This window comes from Lepeophtheirus salmonis, chromosome 5 (assembly GCF_016086655.4).
Source record: "Lepeophtheirus salmonis chromosome 5, UVic_Lsal_1.4, whole genome shotgun sequence".
In the NCBI taxonomy this organism is placed as follows: Eukaryota; Metazoa; Arthropoda; class Copepoda; order Siphonostomatoida; family Caligidae; genus Lepeophtheirus; species Lepeophtheirus salmonis.
The window spans coordinates 12,279,719-12,297,788 of record NC_052135.2 but is presented as its reverse complement, the minus strand read 5'-3'; the positions used below and the strand labels follow the sequence as shown (position 1 = coordinate 12,297,788).

Below are 18,070 nucleotides of genomic sequence, written 5' to 3'. Positions count from 1 at the left end.
AATTTTTCTCTGCGGCATAATAAAAAAATTCTAGTAAAAAGCAAAAATTCCTTAATTTGGGAGGAGGGTACAGCCCCTCCAGCCCACTCCCTGCGGACACCCCTCATAAAACCATATTCTTTATTGACTAATTGTTTTATTGATAGTGACAATTTTCGCTCACAGGTAGATATATCCATGGCGACACTCTTACTGATATAACAAATCTTCTTCAAGCTCAACACAGAGCTAACATTTAACAATGTAAAAACCGATTATATTTTAAGGGAAAGAGTACTAAAACACAGATGATAATGTCAAGTATAGCTCTTAAATGAAAATCACAAAACAACATATGGGGAGCAACACGAATAACAGACTTAATCAAACTGATTTTTTGTGAGTTATTTTCTTCCTTTAGTTGTAGTAAAAAAGCGCCTACAAAAGAAAAAAGCATGTGTGTGTAAATATGGAAAGAGAACCATTCACCTTTCTGCCTTCTCCCTCTCCTTTTAAAATAGATAGATTCCATTGATGATGGAGACAGAAGATTTGAATAAAAGTGGGAAAATCCTCCAAGTTTTTCAAAAAAAAAACAAATTTGCTTTTTACTTGAAAATTTAATATTTGAAAATGTTTCTTTGAATAAAAATAATATAATTTTTCATATTTTTTCCCCAAAAGATTAATTTTCTGATACAAAGCTATGAATGTTTGAAATGTACCTACTAAAAAAATTTTTTTAATTTTTATTTGAAAAAAATTTATATTAAAAAATTAATTTATGAAATTTTTTTCGAAAAAGTTAATTTTTTTGAGAAGAGCATGAGATTTTTGAAATTTCTATCCTAAAAATTTAATTTGTTATGAATAGCTATGGATTTTGAATTTCTTTCCGAAAAATGTGTTTGTTTTTTTATAATAGTTACGGATTTTTTTTTGTCAATATTGCTGGATTTAAAAGAAGAAAAATTAAATATCAAATTGTATATTTGAAATTTAATTTTTCAAATTTTTTTCCTTAAAATTTTAAAACCTAGCCCCCCCCCCTAAAAACACACACACACAAAACAATATGATCCTGCGGACGCCCCTCTCTTTTCATCTATTTATGCCATGTACATAGCTGTGTAAATCAATCAAAAACCAAGGACAAAACTTTCACATATCATGAAATCCCCATGCAAATATTAATAAATTAAGAACCTACACAAGGTATTGTAATTAATTAACTACCAGGTATATTATATGTACCTGCATGTCCACAAATAGCTCAACGACAAAAGAGGCGCCATTAAGGTCATAATCAAATGGGTTTATTAAAGGAGGAGAGGTCTTATTCTGTACAACCATAACTTAACCGTACAAAATAATTAAATTTACGTTTGAATTTAATGTATTTTTTACCTAAATGCATAGTTGCCATGTTTAATCTTTATTTGCGTCAGTTTACATATAGATTTGAATTATTTGCAAGTTGTTATATGCGCTATGAATTGACGCGTTATTTTTTGCCTGCAGAACATATTATCATTAAAAAATCGATGGTATCTTTCTATTTTTAACTTGTTAAAAATATATGAACAGCTCTTTTACAATTCAATATTTATTTATTTATTTTCCGGCAAGAACAAATGGTCGAAATGTAATTAATCCCCAAATTCAGCATTCTTATGACATGGAATAGAAAAGACATAGAATATGAATAAAAATTTTACTACAAAATATATTTAAAAATTTCGGTGTTTTAGAGGGTAATCATGTGATTACCATAGTTTTATTCCAAACATCATTATAATTTTTTTTGTAGATATCATAAGCCTATTTTCCAATATTTTCGTTATGTTAACTCCCCATGCAATATCCAGCTAATTGAATATTTAAAAATAATTGTATTATCTGTATAAATATTCAAGTATGCTTTCAGGAAAGACATACTCGTATGTTTTCTTTCAAGCTTATTATTTTAATATATATTTAATATAGTAATACCTACGTTTGCGAATGTTTTGCACTTAAGTGTTCATAGTCTTGCCAAAAGGCTAATCATCATGTCTTAACTTTAAAGAAATTGATTTCAGAAACAAATAAGCATATAATAACTAGATACATTGTGCCATTGAATAATACCCTAAACATTCCGAGTAAGTGGGTATACATATATATTGAAATGTTATAATACGGATTTTTACACATGCTACAAACTAATATGTTACTAATAAAGGGCTTACGATGCTTTTTATGTAGACATATGTTCAAAAAATCTCCATAAAATATGTTTGCATTTGTTAAGTTGACATAGTTTCAGGGTTCCAGATTATTAAAAAAATCCTAACCCTATATTCAAAGGAATCAAAGGCATTTTTTTTTAATTGAACCAAATCTTTGTTTCATAATTCCCCAGTACTTTTTCAATCTCTAATTGATTTTTTTGTCCAGGGCAAAGTTTCATGTTGCAGAACTTAAAAAATTTATATTTTTCAAATTGGGATTAAAAGTTACTCCTAAATTACCAAAATGTACTTTTCAAAAAATTGAAATGTTTTCTAATAAGGAAGGTTGTGGGCTTGCACTAAATTCAGAACAAGCAAACGAGAGGCGTTGCTTCCTATTGGAAGCATTGCTCTAGTAATTTCAAGGTAGAAGACAAGTATAGATCACTTCATCTTTAAAAGTATAGAATACATATATACGTACGTCAATCTTATTATTGTACTTAACAACCAATTAGAAAATATGACTGGAATAAATACACTTTTAATGACTTAAAACAAAAAAATTGGTTAAATTATAAAATCCAAGATCTGAGGGTAATAGTTATATCTGCCTCTGTGACAAACACCTGAACGTACTGTTCATAGACAATAACTTTTGTTTTTATACATAATCTGATTAGTTTCACAACGAAGCCGCAACAGGATAAACGAAAAGTCATTGTAGATTTCTTAGATGGTCCAACAATGAAAGGCAAACACAAAATATGGCAGGAGCACCGTCTATGACTTCTCCAAACGACTGAAGGTGGGTAATGGGCTTACCCATTCCTCATAAGGTTCGCACAAAGGCAAAAAGCTTCTTGACTGGGCTCAAGAGGTCAATCAAACCAAACCCCAGCATCCCAATGGCAGATCATGCTCCGAGGAGGTATATCAGTATGAGAACAGAAGGACGACCTTGGCTTGAAGTTCTACATCAAGGGAAGGCGTCACCTTCTTAACAACACGAAAATGAAGTACATCAGGTAGCAAACAGACAAGAAACTCTGCCAAATTTGTAAATCAAATCCAGGCATTATAAAGCTATAAAGTGATGAGGCAAACTTCACCTCAGGCAATACCTATAACGCAAAGAATGACCACTGGCTGGCAGAGGACAAAGGTAGTATTCCTCTTATGATGAAGATCAAGTTTTCGCCAAATATAATGGTGTTTTGCTGATTAACAGTGATAGGAATGCCATGCAGGCTCACATTTTTTACAACGACCTCAATTTGACCTCCTCAATGTAATTGGACCTTCTTTAGAAAGTTGTGAGTATATGGCTGGATGACACATGCCCTCCATATACAAGGTTCATGTGGATTCCAGACTCAGCACCCTGGCATGTTGCCAAAACTGTCATATCCAGTTTCACACCGTTATCAAAGCTGATGAGTGGCCTTCCAATAGCCCTGAACTTAACCCGTGGGATTTCTATTTGGGCAATAGCTAAGAAGGAAGGTAAATGAACATACCCATAGTTCCTTAAGATCCCAGAAACTCTCTGTGAAGAGGAGCATGTCCTGCTTCAACAAGAAAGGTGCAATAAAGATCTGCTCAGCCATTATGCCCCATTTATAGTTGGTGATCATATTGAATGATACAACATCAAATTGTTAAATTAAAATTTCATATGTAATACATTTTTTCTTCAAATACCATCTATTTGTATTTAAAGAGACTTGAAAATACTCTCTGGATACTTCCGTCCACCCTTCTATAAAAATCTAATTTATAAACTGAGTGCAAAAAATACATAAATGTATGTTTATGTTCAATTTTCGAAAGTAAATTTTTGTTTCTTTCTGGTTATTTTTACTATCTTTTATTTCCTTTCTCCCCCCCCCAATATTTTCCCCTTATTTGAAATGTGCGTTCCTTTTAAATATATATAGAGAAGAAAAAAAACAATTTTCCACAATATCTAGAGCAGGGATTCTCAACCTTTTTTTTTTTTTTTTTTTTTTTTTTGTGAATGTACCCCTAATAATATATTTATTTAACCCGCAGAATTATCAATTGGATTTTTGGATTTATTTATCTATTTAATTTTTAAATCCAGAAATTAAATTACTTCAAAAAATTAATTTTTTTTGAAAAAAAAATTCAAAAATCCACAGCTATTGACAGAAAATACATTTATTGTAAAAAAAAATTCAAAAATCCATAGGTATTCTCAAAAAAATTCAAACATCCATGTATACTCTAAAAAAATTAAGTTTTTAGGGGAAAAAAATCCAAATCCACAGCTTTTCACATAAAACAAATTTAATTTTTAAGAAAAAAATCAAATATTAAATTTTCTAGTGGAATACAAAAATGTCTTAATTTGGGGGAGCTACAGCCCCTACAGCCCACCCTTGCGGACGCTCCTTAGTTATGTACCACTTGTAAAATATCCTTTCAAAATCTCAAGTATCCCCTAGAATGCCTCCCAGTACCCCAAGGGTTAAGCATACCCCCATTTGAGAACCACTGATGGAGAGCAACCAAAAAATAATAAAATAGAAGTCAACTGCATATCAGAGCTCCTAGAAACGGTTTCCAATATTTTTAAACTTTTGTATATTTATATATAGGTATATATATAAATATTTCTCTTTCTATTTGAAGCCGCCTCTCTCCTTCATTTTCCGCAATAATAAAAATAAAACGCAAATGAATAATATATTTACAGACATCATCGATCTATAATTTATATAGGTATATATTACTACAACCTTATCATCCATCACAAAAGAATGAAGAAGAAAAAGACACACTCACAAAAATGCACTCCCCAAATCAATTGAAAAAATATGTATATTTATAATATTAAAATATACATAAATATAAAATCAACAAATAATCCAAAGATATTTAATAATATGGCTTCAAAAAAATATATAAATATATTTTTATAACCCTTGGGCAATATACGTAGGGGAGACCAAATGAAGTTGCAACACTTATTGTTTTTATGGCTCAATTACCAAATTTTAAGATGACATACCTATAATATATATCTGCTATTCTTTGAATCTATTTAAAGGTTATACCCGTCTTATTATAATATGTAAAAGGATATCAAAGAAGATATATAGTGTAGTATGTAATAAAAATGCTACATTCTTACCCGACAATAAATCACTTTTAGGATTTTCCTTACACTCCGAGTATGTATGGCATTAGATTGTTTTCTATAAAAATATTACAAATTTTGAGAAGATCAATTTTATTTCTCGGTGTACAGTTTTTTTAGTTTTTTAAAATATTATTTGATTTAAATTTGTATTAATTTTATTTTAATTAGTATCATCATTTTATCGTAATTTTTAAAGTAGTAATCATCAACCAAATAAGGTGAAACTATAGAAATGGTAAAGAAAATCCACAAATCGACACTGGTTGATCGTGGACAGGAAGTAGACGAGCTATCAAACATTGTTGGCATTTTAAAAAGTGCGGTGCATCGTATATTATAACATAAGAAAGGTGTGTACATAAGGGATGGGTTTTTGCTCACACTTGAGTAAAAACAGTGCCGTGAAGAATTTTCATTTGAGTATTTAACTAAGTCTCACTCTAACAAAGTAAATTTTTAAAACGATGAAAAAGTATCTAAGAATTCCGAAAAAATGTGCATAGAGCTGTTGTAATCCCAAAAAATAATTCTCTTTCCACTCCGAATAGTATAAAGGGGTCCGGTTATTTTCAGCAAGACATGTCATAAATAAACAATAAGCGGACTTAAAACATAAATGTTCAATACCGTAATTTTGAACCAATATAATTCCAGATTGATAATAATAAAGTATATACAACTAACTAAGATCAGGCTCGGAGATTGAACAGAAAAATGAATGGCCTTCATGTTTTCCTTTCATTTTTGAACAAATGAACGACAGAATAAGTTTTACAAATGGATATATATCAGAGCTGACATAATGAGAGAGGAATTGAAGTGATCACTTTCTGGAGTTTGGGAACAGGAAACTTCAACTCTTCTAGAGAATATTGAGGAGATCTCAACAAATACGGAAGGCCTCAATGTAGGGGCTATGGCTGCACAAACACATACAGATCTACCGGATATGTTGTCTGAAAGAAACGAAATTGGTAAGAATTACAATTAACTTATACTCCAAAATATTCCTTTTTACTTTCTTGGGCAGGGTTCTTCATGGACCCCTCATGTATCTGTATAAGATGCAATTTTTCTATATTAATAAAGGAAACGAAATTGGGACACCCTATAATCTTTGGGTGGGACATATGGGCAACTTTTTGTATGAGAAAAACTTAAAAGTGGCTATGAAAATTAGCTTAACGAAAGCTTATTTAGTAATGAATGATTAAGTTTTAATGACCAAAGAAATTATATGATCGGAAAAGCCTCTACGCCACGCATGCCACTGCTGAGGCATATTGACTGGCACGTGCAATTTAGAACATATTTCCGTAGTTTGTGTGTGTTTTTTTACCATTATTGTTGATAGTGGGGCACTCATTGATTAAAAATGTTGAAGTTGGAACTATATGTCTCAAAGGTTGTCTATCCCTGCTCTACATATACATACCTTATTTTCAGAATATGTAGGACGTGGAATATTAACCAAAATCAGGACAAGTAGTCACCCTATTCACTAACGGTTATTATTTGAATATAAGTAATGATGAAAACCCGTTGTACTTTTTACCTGTCACATTTTTTTGGTATTGGTAATCTGAACAATGAATTTTCTTTTCCTCAGCTATTGTCTTTATAATTGAAGTTATAATTGTAAGTCCTTCTTGAACTCAGAGTAGAATTGGGGATCGACATGGGTGTAATTCTAGCAAATAACCATGTTTATATTCTTTTCTCTTACCTTTCTTGTCACAGCTGATTGTAGCTGATTTAATCAAACATCATGAGCATTATTCTTTCTCTCCTCCTAAACATTCTTCAAATTGTCAGGGTTACCATGTTGATTTTTTTTTCTTTTTTTTTTTTTAATATGCGTATTCCCCAATGGTTTTTCATGATTGAATATAGGTGACTCGTCCACGCATTACATTTGTACTATTCAACAACGAATTACCATTCATTTCTATTAACAAATTATTCTTTCCAGGATATGCAAATTGCACTTTAAAAATTGCACAATAAAAGAATAATAAATCGGGGCCAATATAAGTATATTAAATCAAATAAAATTTCCCAAGTCCAGCTAAAAATCTTGGGTATCTTAGCTCATACCTGAAATTTGAAAATAAAGCCCCTAATTGACTCAAATATGTCTATGATCACTGGGTAATATACATATACCATCTTATAATATATCTTTGATACAATATGTAATTATTATAAAAATAAATTGACATATTTTTTAAAGAATTATTTACTTTGTGCTATATAAATAATATTTCATCATTTTTTAACTATTTTACTAGTTCAGTTTGATTAACCTGTTAGATGTTATGTAGATTTTAATGACAGTAAATACTTTGTGATATAGATGTATAAGTGATTTGCAAAATAAAGAAAGACTCATAAAAATGATGAATGAAAGAATGTGTCGTACTAGGAAATTAAATTTTCTAGTAGCAGCTTTGAATTGAATTAAATCATACATTCGTTAAAAACTTGTTGAAGCAAGCCATTATTATTCTCGGCTCTTTTTTTATTGCATTACAATCAGTTTTTAAAATATTAAGGTTATTTATATACTATAATATAAAATACATATTATATTATAGTTTAAAAAAATCCCGTGTCTTCCAGAAAAATTGACCAATTCCAATTTCATAACTGATAGATACATAATGATTGGGAGTGTTGTACCAGTCTTCTCCACAAAGAAATTATCTGACACTAGACTGAGGAAATGGGATAAAGTATATTTAAATAAAATATATAATTTAACATGTACAATCCTTATTTCGAGTGACGACTCTGAAATAGATTTCTATCCACCTTTTGTTAGAAGAATGAAATATGTTGACTCATGACTTTCTTACGAAGAATACGGATATTTATTCTTAGAAATGGGTGTTTAATAATAGATTCTTCGAATTCTTTCTCCCAATTTTGCAACACATTATATTTAGTAATAAACAAAACAGCTTTGGACAACAATGTGTTTGGGCCAGGGATGTGGATTTGGTGTTTTTTGTGGTGGAGTTGGACAATTTGTAACGACTTTGACTCCGGCTACAAAAATTATTATAATTTATGTAAATAAAACTTCTTTGTAATCTAAGGCTCAAATTGAGTGTATGTAAAGTTGTTGTTGTTTTTTTTTCTAAATGCTTATAAATTATAGGTATTACGTACTATTATTAATTTATGACACTTGAAAGTTAACTCATTTATAAGTTTACTTTACAAATTTCAAACGTACTCTATAGCCCATACAGTCACAATTCCCGGACATCTCTAAAGTCTAAATTCTTATGTTGGCTAGAGGATAGATACTAGCCATGATAGTTCATAACTTAGTCTTCTGAATAGTCAATCTCATCAGAGTAACGAGTAACGTTGCAGTTGGAGGTCGTTTGTATTATTCACTGCAATTAACTAATAACTAAAGAGACTAAGAAGGAAAGAGGAGACAAGATGGTTGAAATAAAAAGTAAACAAAATATGAATGTACATGAATTATGTTCAGGATTAACGTAACCTCGACCAAAAATATGGAATATAAATACCCTTCGTAGATGATGAGGGTTATGTATTATTATTATTTATTTTTTTTTTGAAAAAAATTTGGTTCATTTTTTTAGGGGATAATTATGATTCAGATACTTTGAACTATGGTTTCAGGTAAGAGTTCATGTTTCTGGTTTATTCTAAAGACAAAACCATAACCCTGTCCAAATCGTTGAATTTTATTAAATTACATTAGATGAATCTTAGTCAAAAGACGTGATATAAAGATGAACTGCGCAAGAGATGAAAAATCACATATACTGAATTTCCGTCGAATCAAAATAAAAGGTAAGAAAAAAACATTCTAAAAAAACTACCTATAGCTATAAATTATATCTATATTTATAGTCTCTAGACTCAATAGTACTTTTATAGATTATAAAATATATATTATTAAAAAATTGTGTGTTGGAGTGGGTGACATTCAAAATATTGGAGTAGGACATTTTATTAAGCGACTCAGGAGCCCTGGGTTAAGGCCTGAGTTCGTAGAAAAGAAAAGAAAAAGGTAGAGCTGCCCTGTTCTCCTTTTAAATGCTCTACTAGCAGAATGACTAAAATATAAAGACACAAGCTGTGCTTTCACCACTTCTGCTTTTTTTGTGGTTGTATTTCTCAATATACATACACATACATGCATAGGTATATAAAACGATGATTATAATAACCCAATAAAAAGAAGCTGAAATGTTTATCATGCTATTTCACTTCCTCCTGGTAATACTTACACACTTGTTACAACACCATATAATATTAAATGGTATTTTTCTTATTATGTTTATATAATCTAAACCCATTAAAAAAACGACACAGCTTTGTTTTTATGTACATAAAACTCCTCCTTCATAAAAAAGAAAAACTACATAAAACTCAAAGTAAGTTGACACATTTTAATTTAATTTAAGTATGTGTATCAATAACTCTCTTGTCAAATATAGGGCATGACCATAATTGATTTTTGTTTTGCTCTTCTTCTGTCTTTGTAGGGGGAACAAGTTTTGATGGACATGGACTCTTTCCATCAATTAATAGCTCAACCCCAAGTGAGAGGAAATTCAAGGATAATAAGATGATTTGATAACAGTCCAAGAAAACTTAATAAGGGTTGTATAAAACAACATAACATGTTTTTTATTTTATTTTCTAAAACTGTTATCATTATTATTAAATTTTTGAAGAGAGAACATATTTGTATAAAGTAATTAATACTGAATTTACAACGAGGATTTGCTAGGGAGTTATAAATGTTAGTCCTTGTTACATTCAGGATGGAATTGAGGTTCAACATCCGAGTAATTCTTACCTATATCATTGCTAGATACGTAGTGGGATTTGTCTTTAGTTCTCTCATCTCAAAGATAATCTAAAACCCCGTCATGACAGCTAAGTTGCTCTCCCTAAAACATTCTTCAAATTGTCAGGATGCCAGCATGGCAAGTGTAAGTCTTTGTTGGATTTTGCGTAGAATTGAGGATCAACATCAGACTAATTCCACCCCCCATATTTACGTAGTGGGATTTGTGTGTATTTCTTTCGTCTCAGGGCTGATTGCAGCTGATTTAATAAAACTTAATGACAGCAAAATTATTTTCCTCCCAAAATAAATATTTTCAAATTGTAACCATGTTCGTTTCCAATCCCTCTCCCCCAAAAAAAAAAAAAATAAGATAAATGAAATTTATTTCCAAAAAATTTAATTTTTCAAATTTCTAGGGGAAAAATTTTAGTTTTTCAAAAATGTGTTAACTAAAGTTATAAGCTCTCCAATAATTTATTAACATATTTATCACGCATTAGTCCCAATGAACCATTTATGTATACATATATGTAGGTAATAGGAGAGTTGAATATATTTTGCTCCTTTGAAACATTTTGCAATAAGGAAAGCTTTGGAACAAAGCAACGAAAGCGTCAGTTAGCTTGTGTAGATTGCTAGACGTACTAATATATTTTCATGGGGTTGATTTAGAAATTTAAAAAAGACTGGTGTCTCAAAAAACTACTGTACGAATAACTATGTCTGAAAATTATGATTTTGTTATTTTCAGGTTATAAAAGATGAACTTCCAATGAAATATATTGGATTCGAAAAAAGTTTGAACAAATTTGTCTGAAGATTTCTTTGCATATAAATTTAACGCATAAAAATTGATTTTTAACTGAAATATCTGTCATTTTCTAAATCTTTTTTCCATTTTGTTTCATCAAACATCAATTTTTAATTTTTAAAAGAAAATACCACAAAATGATGCATTTTGTACATAAAATATTAGATAATAACATAGTTTATTGTATTTTCAATTTCCGGAATATTTTATCACATAATTTCTACAATATTTGTAAAAATGAACCAGTTATTGATGGTTATTTTTGAATGATATTATTTTCCATAACTTTTTTGTTTTTACAAGTACAAAAAAATATTACTAAGTTTGTGTTCTTCTTTACAATGCCAATAAATGCTAAAAACTACTTTTTATTGCCAAATTAGTACATAACATTTTTTTGCAATTTTCTTCACGAATTTCGATTGGATAACTTTTTGACAAAAAATCATCTAGACAAATTTTTTCATACATATATGCTGGTATGTTATTTGAAGTTTAAAAAATACTTTGTTTGTAAAATTAATTTAGAAATAATCTATCCTTTACAGTCAACAAAATTTAATACTATTTTTTTGAACTACTATTTTATATTATGAATTCATAGAATAAAATACCATGGTCAAAAAATATTCAATTTATCTATTGATGATTATAATATCATAGGTAATAACTAGTAAAGGCAAATAACATTTTAAATTTATGAAAATGGAATACAAAGTTAAATTAGAATGCACATTTGTTCTACATGGGACTTTTGCTTTAAGAAGCATCTTTATTAAACCTACATAATAACACCAATATGAGGTCTAATATGTTCCAAAGTTATTGTTAATTATGCATTTTAAATAACGTTTTGTGTTGCCTTGATCTCGCAAAATTCAATGGCCTCTTAATGTGACCATATGTAATCTTCATGGCAAGACTGATCCAAATCGATGTGTAACTTTTGCAGTAATCCTGGAGATTAACAAATAAAAATAGGCAAAATTTTGAGGATAGCCCCCAAACAGTGACCAATAGCTTGGAAGTTCCAGATGATGGTGGTGAAGAGGACGTCTCTGGGATGTTATATCTCAAGAAAAAGGCCCAGATTGCAATAAGTGAATTATATTTTAAATAAATCCTTTAACGGGAAAGGTATAAAGTTTTTGTGACTTAAAAGTTGTTTATTAGAGAAATCATTTTACTAATTAATTCCTCGGAACATTTTTTTTAGAAATCGACAAAACCTCATGTGTATGAGTTGTATTTACAAATATTTTTTTTCCCTCGTCTGATTTTTATTTATTTTAAGTGGCTTTAATATATTTATGGTGTGTGTTCATTATATAATATATAATTTGTATTTGTCTCCATTTATCAATTAACAGTGATATTGGTGTGTGGAAAAAATAGGCTCTAATTGTTCATCAGTACGCATAAATGAATTCGCCTAATATTATTTTTTGGGTTGGAATGTTTAAAAATCCCAGAAAATGATTCAACTACCTAAGGATTAGATTTGAACATTTCAAAATAGTATACAAAGCTATAAATATCCTCCTCTTTTATGAAGTTTTGCTGTAGTTTGTTTCTTTCTTTATAATTTATCAAGGTATTAATATAAAAAGCAACATCATCATGTCTAACAGCATGTACCTATTTATCTATGTGTATATTGTACATAGAAGGTAGATGAGTAAATTTATGTTTTATGCCCATGTTCAGACAAAACTTTAATAATGACAAAGTTTTTTGTGTGTGAGTGTTTCTACGCTTCCATCGTAATAGCAAGACAATAAAGCTAATATAATCAACTATACATGTGTAGGTATGAAGAAAAAAAGTCTAACTAACCATGAGGAGAGGAGAGATAATAAAAAATAATTCCATTTAAAATTATGTATGAACTTATTTCTATGAAGAAAAGAAACATGAAGATAATATTAAAGGGAAATTTCCTGTCATAAATATACACTGGCAAGAAAAAGTTTGGGAAAAAAAATGAATTTCACTTATTTTTCAAACTATCTATGACTTTATGATCAGGTAACACAGTAATTAGGCTATTAAAATGAAGACAAATTAAGGTATAATATGGGTAGAGTTAACATTTATTTGTAAAAAATCAAAGTATTTTTCTTTAAATTTTAGATGAATCAAACAATCCTTCTTTTGCCGCTATAACATTTTTACAGACTTTTGGTATTCTTGCTGTTAGTTTTACAAGATAGGGAGGTGTTATATCATTCCAAGCATTCTTCAAAATGTTCCCCTTACTTGCAGGGCACTTTTCCAGAATTTTTCTGTCTTTATGTTCCCACAATAGCTCTATTCGGTTCAAATCAAGGGATTGAGCGGAACAATGCATAATAGATAATATGTTCTTTTCCGAGAAGTTTTTGCAGAGCTTTGGATCTATGTTTTGGGTCCCCTTGTCTTATTGAACAATAAACTTCCTTCCTATTAATCTCTGTGCAGAAGGAATGGATTGCGTCTTCAGGATAGAATGATAACCATTCTGAAGGAATCAACTACCAATCTCTCATACTTGCCAGAGAGAAACATTACATATAAAATTAAGACTGATGAAAACAGGTGGATTTTTACAGACAAATAATTAATTTATTTTTTTTTCATAATAATTTTTATCGGGTTAAAGTAAAAAATATTGATAAAGTCATAAACATTGATGAAAATGACAAAAAAGTAATTTTTTCCAACTTTTTCTTGCCAGTGTATATCACTCGGTAATAGTGAGTTAATTTTCATAATGTACTTATTTACAGAGGTGGGAAGACCAAGTCGAGCCTCACACGTCTTTGCTCACAAGTCAAAGTCCTTAAATATTTTCATATGGTCCGGTTCGATCCATCAGATTTCTTTTGAGCTAATTTCAAGTTTATAATATAAGGTCCATTGTTTTAAGGCTTTTGTTGATTTCAGAATAAAATAGCTTTTGAGTCCAAGTAGAGTTGGATCTACATTTTCTTGGACCCGGGTCAGTTTGGATCTATAGATGTAAATATTAGGATAAATTTTTGATGCCCAGACTGTCAGATGCAGACAAGAAACCAAAATTAAACGGATAATTGATTAACTATTCCATAATTGGGAAGAATTGTCTAATTACCGACTAATTTTTTGAAGGTTGTGTGATATAATTATAGTAATAAAGTGTGCAATGCAACTGTTTATCTAAATGTCCCTCCAAGCACTGAACAACATAAAACATTACAACATAAACATAATTTTCATTATCCAAAAAATCCATCGAACCTTTTCGCATTATAAAAGTGCGGGTACTTTGGATACGTCCTATCTTTAGTGGCGAGTATTTGATAGTAAGATCAAGTCGGGTCGCAATTATTTAAAATATGGACTAAAGCTCAAGTCAAGTCTCAAGTCCAAGCCCCCACCTATGCTTCCAGAGGCGTCTGCAAGATTATATTTAGGAGAGGAGGGGATTAGTTTCATAGCGATTCACAAAAAAATTAAATTTTTTGGGAAAAAATTTAAAAATGTAATTTCAAATATTAAATTTTTTGATCTGCTGCATAATTTGCCTGAATGAGGGAAATTTTTCCCTGTAACAGCAAAAATCCTTCATTTAGAAGAGGCTACATCCTCTCCATTCCACTCCTTACGGAAGCCCCTGGCTTTCCTACATATTGGAAAAAAAGTACTTCTCTTTTTATTTGACGACTCCTTCAAAGATTTGATTTTAATTTGTTAAGTCAACAATCAAGCAAATAAACAGATGAATCAAACGACTATCTAAGCTATTATTTACTTACGTACTTAGTTAGATACATAATATCTAACTTTTTCTTCATATTTTAATTTGTAAATTGAACATTATATTTCAAAACATTAGATGTTTGTTTTTTTGTTTTTTTATTTGACTTACTTACTTACTTAACCTGTCGTAAGAAAGTTGATTCAATTATGAAGAAAAATATATAAAGTTTTATTTGTTTTCTACTTTTTTTTTAATAAATCATAATTTGCTTTTTCATTTTCCTACTCCAAACTTTAGACTGATTGTTTTGTTTTATGTACAATATACACACATACATATAAACCATAGGATTCTTGAAATAAATAAATACATTGAAAATCCGTATATTTTTACTTCAAATGATCTAAAATTAGTGGAGGAAGGAAAATAACCGTATAAATTAATTATTCTGAAATTTGTCCATCTCGTAGACAAAACGAAACAAATTCACCACTCAATTTTAGATAGCCAAAGGAATTTTGAATTTCAACACTCCATGTAAAGATTGTGGTAAATTATTCAATACTATTTGACTCGCTCTTTCGGAATGTCCACAATTACCTATTCTGAGATCATTTATTAGTTTAACCGTAAGGGTCTGGAGGAAAATAAAGTTAATATAATAACAGGGATAATTCTATTCGGCATGTCATCAGAAAAAAAAGAAAGTGTTCCTAAAGTTAGGTCGATAGGGAATGCTTTATTAAATGTAAAGAGTTACCTAGCTAAGAATATAACTGTAAGAGAACCCATGGTTCTAGAGTATATTCGTGCTATTTTAATTTCGACGGTGGCAAGATATGGAGCGTTCGAGTTGAAGATACCTAGGGTGATCGAGGGTACGTGGGACTGGGATTCTGATATCATTCATCAAATGCATCAAGACATTTTCGGACTTTGCAGAAGATACTCAAACTTTTAGAAAGAGCAAAAAATAAACAAAAACAAACAAGCTTGTTTTTGGTTTAAAAGCATATTTGCTATTAATATTTTATTGATTTTAGTAGATAATGTTCTTAATTTAGATATAGGAATATTTTATGTTTGAAGGAATTAATCTGGTGAAAAATTTATAAACTATAATGTTTACATGATATTTTTGTAAATGCATCTTCACCAGAAAGTTTTAGATAATTCTAATATTTTAATTGTATCTAACAGCCATTCATTCAAAAATAAATAGACAAAAGGCCGAAAATCAGTTTGTAGCTCAAAGATAATTCTTCTCAACTTTGAAATTTATTATTTTATACATAATTGATGGAAATTATTTAGAAGTTTAACAAGAACTAATTCGAATTCAATCAATTAACGTTTAAAACACTCTTAAGGTGGAAAAACGGAAACATCGACAGCTGACAACGAAATACATCATAAATTTTATTGTATGTGTGTAACATTCATCTAAACACCAGTTGTTTATTTTTCCTTTGTACATTTTGAAAGCCGCTAGATAAAGAATACCTATGTCTCATTATTAGTTTAATAAATATGCAGCTATATTAATCACTATACCTCCAACATGGCATCAATTTCCGTTTATTGTGCATTGTTTGATGTCTAAGTAAAAACCCTATATTGATATTTGTGCTTCAAATGGTATATTAAAATATATTTATGTATAACGCAATTTATGAGTGGGGCTTTCTAAAAATAAAAAAAAGTTTGCCTTTTTACTTTGATATTCCCTAAACCCACTTGACTTGATGTTTGATGGATTTTTCTATTTATTCAATTTATTTTTAATAATAAAAATGAACGTCAGAGCAATTAACTTACATTTTTTTTATATTCATTTGGAAACTTCATGTATGAATGTCAATGTAACACCCTCTGAATAAAACTACAGAAAGAAAAAAATTAAAATTAAAAGTTCAATAATGAGTACAATTATTTTAATTGCTTTTTCAAATATTGTGAACTATAATGAAGGAATAAAAAACAAAAAATTTATTAAAATATTAAAAAAAAATGATGCTTTCAAAAAAGAGAAAGTCATTTATTTTAAAAAGAAAAACACCACCGTCTTAGGATGATTGATGTATTATTAGTTATTACACATGTGGTACATCAACAGAAAAGCAAGATAGAATTAACTGTCCAAAATTAAGTGTGGATTACATTTGTATTCTTGTTCGAATTATAGTGAATTTCTATAGACAAATTATATGATTAACTCTTTGGGTGTGTCGCAAATTCCACTTATAGATACCGAAATTGATCATCACACTAAAAGAATCAGAAATAGACATATTTTATGTGAAACCCCCATTGGTGGCCAACAGATGTCTCTTAAATTAAAGAAAGAATCTAAATTATAATTAAAATTCTTGGCTTTCTAATTTATCCCAAAAATTTAGATACAATGCCTATAAGTGACTAAAATATGTCTATGAAATATTGAGCTGTGTAGTATATAAAGTAAAAAAACTTATTCGTTTTCTTGATTTTATGTTGACATACCAGATATATATGTATTGGCATTATTCGGTACACCTGTAATACAGGTAACGGGGTACAGACGCTTTTATAGCGGTACTATACTAAATTGATATTAGAACTTGTTCCTCCTGTGGTCATTAAAAAATGGACAGTAAGAAATATAACTCTGTCCAAAAGTAATTGCTTTCAAAAATGTTTAAAAGCTCACAAGAGCAAGTGCTTTAATACAAAATGTATTAAGTTTACCATAAGTGCAACAAAATTACCATGAAAATAGTGTTGTCAATTTTAATATATGGCGCCCCAGCTCATCCTCAAAAAATAAGAGTAGAATCTTAATGGCCCTTCATTTAGGGCTATAACTGAAAAAGGTCATATGAGCAATTCCAGCGTTATGGATATTATATTCAGAGATAAATTTGGAAACAAAACTAAACATTGACAAGGCATTGATTTAAATTAGAAAAATGATCAAAATAAGCCTGCAATATGAAGTATTTTGACTCTTTGGATTTTGAGAGATGTGACAAATTACCCAGCGTTATGGATGTTACGGAAATGGGCGTTTGCATGGAATAGCCCATAATTGCCACAATAGTAAATTCCTTCTTTTCTTGAAAAAGGTACAAAAATATTGGTATCATGTGAGGACGCAAGTAATTATTTAGTTAAAGGTTCCTTGAAATAGGTACATAGGAATGTATGCAATATGCAAGTACAGTGTCCATGCATAAGTTATCGTTTGTTTAAAAAGAAAAGATGTTTGCGTGACGAGATAAACCAATCTAAAGAAAATAAAAGATGGTATTATGAATGCATCATGGTTTGATGCTAAAATATGTAATTTGAA

The 18,070-nt window shown here is 29.7% G+C and overlaps 1 protein-coding gene across 16 annotated transcripts in view; it reads right to left on the bottom strand.

Annotated features, from left to right (window-relative positions):
• The window catches only part of LOC121118926 (uncharacterized), a 363,098-nt gene that overhangs the window by 249,949 nt on the left and 95,079 nt on the right, over positions 1-18,070 (bottom strand). For 4 of the 16 annotated variants that reach the window (XM_071888276.1, XM_071888257.1, XM_071888277.1 and 1 more), the window contains exon 1: positions 194-407. The exons of 5 other annotated variants lie outside the window; for them this stretch is intronic. The gene's annotated coding sequence lies outside the window, so the exon portion shown is untranslated. Of the gene's footprint in view, positions 1-163; positions 408-18,070 lie in introns of those variants that run through there. 7 more of the 16 variants (XM_071888258.1, XM_071888262.1, XM_071888260.1 and 4 more) reach the window with 2 other exon arrangements.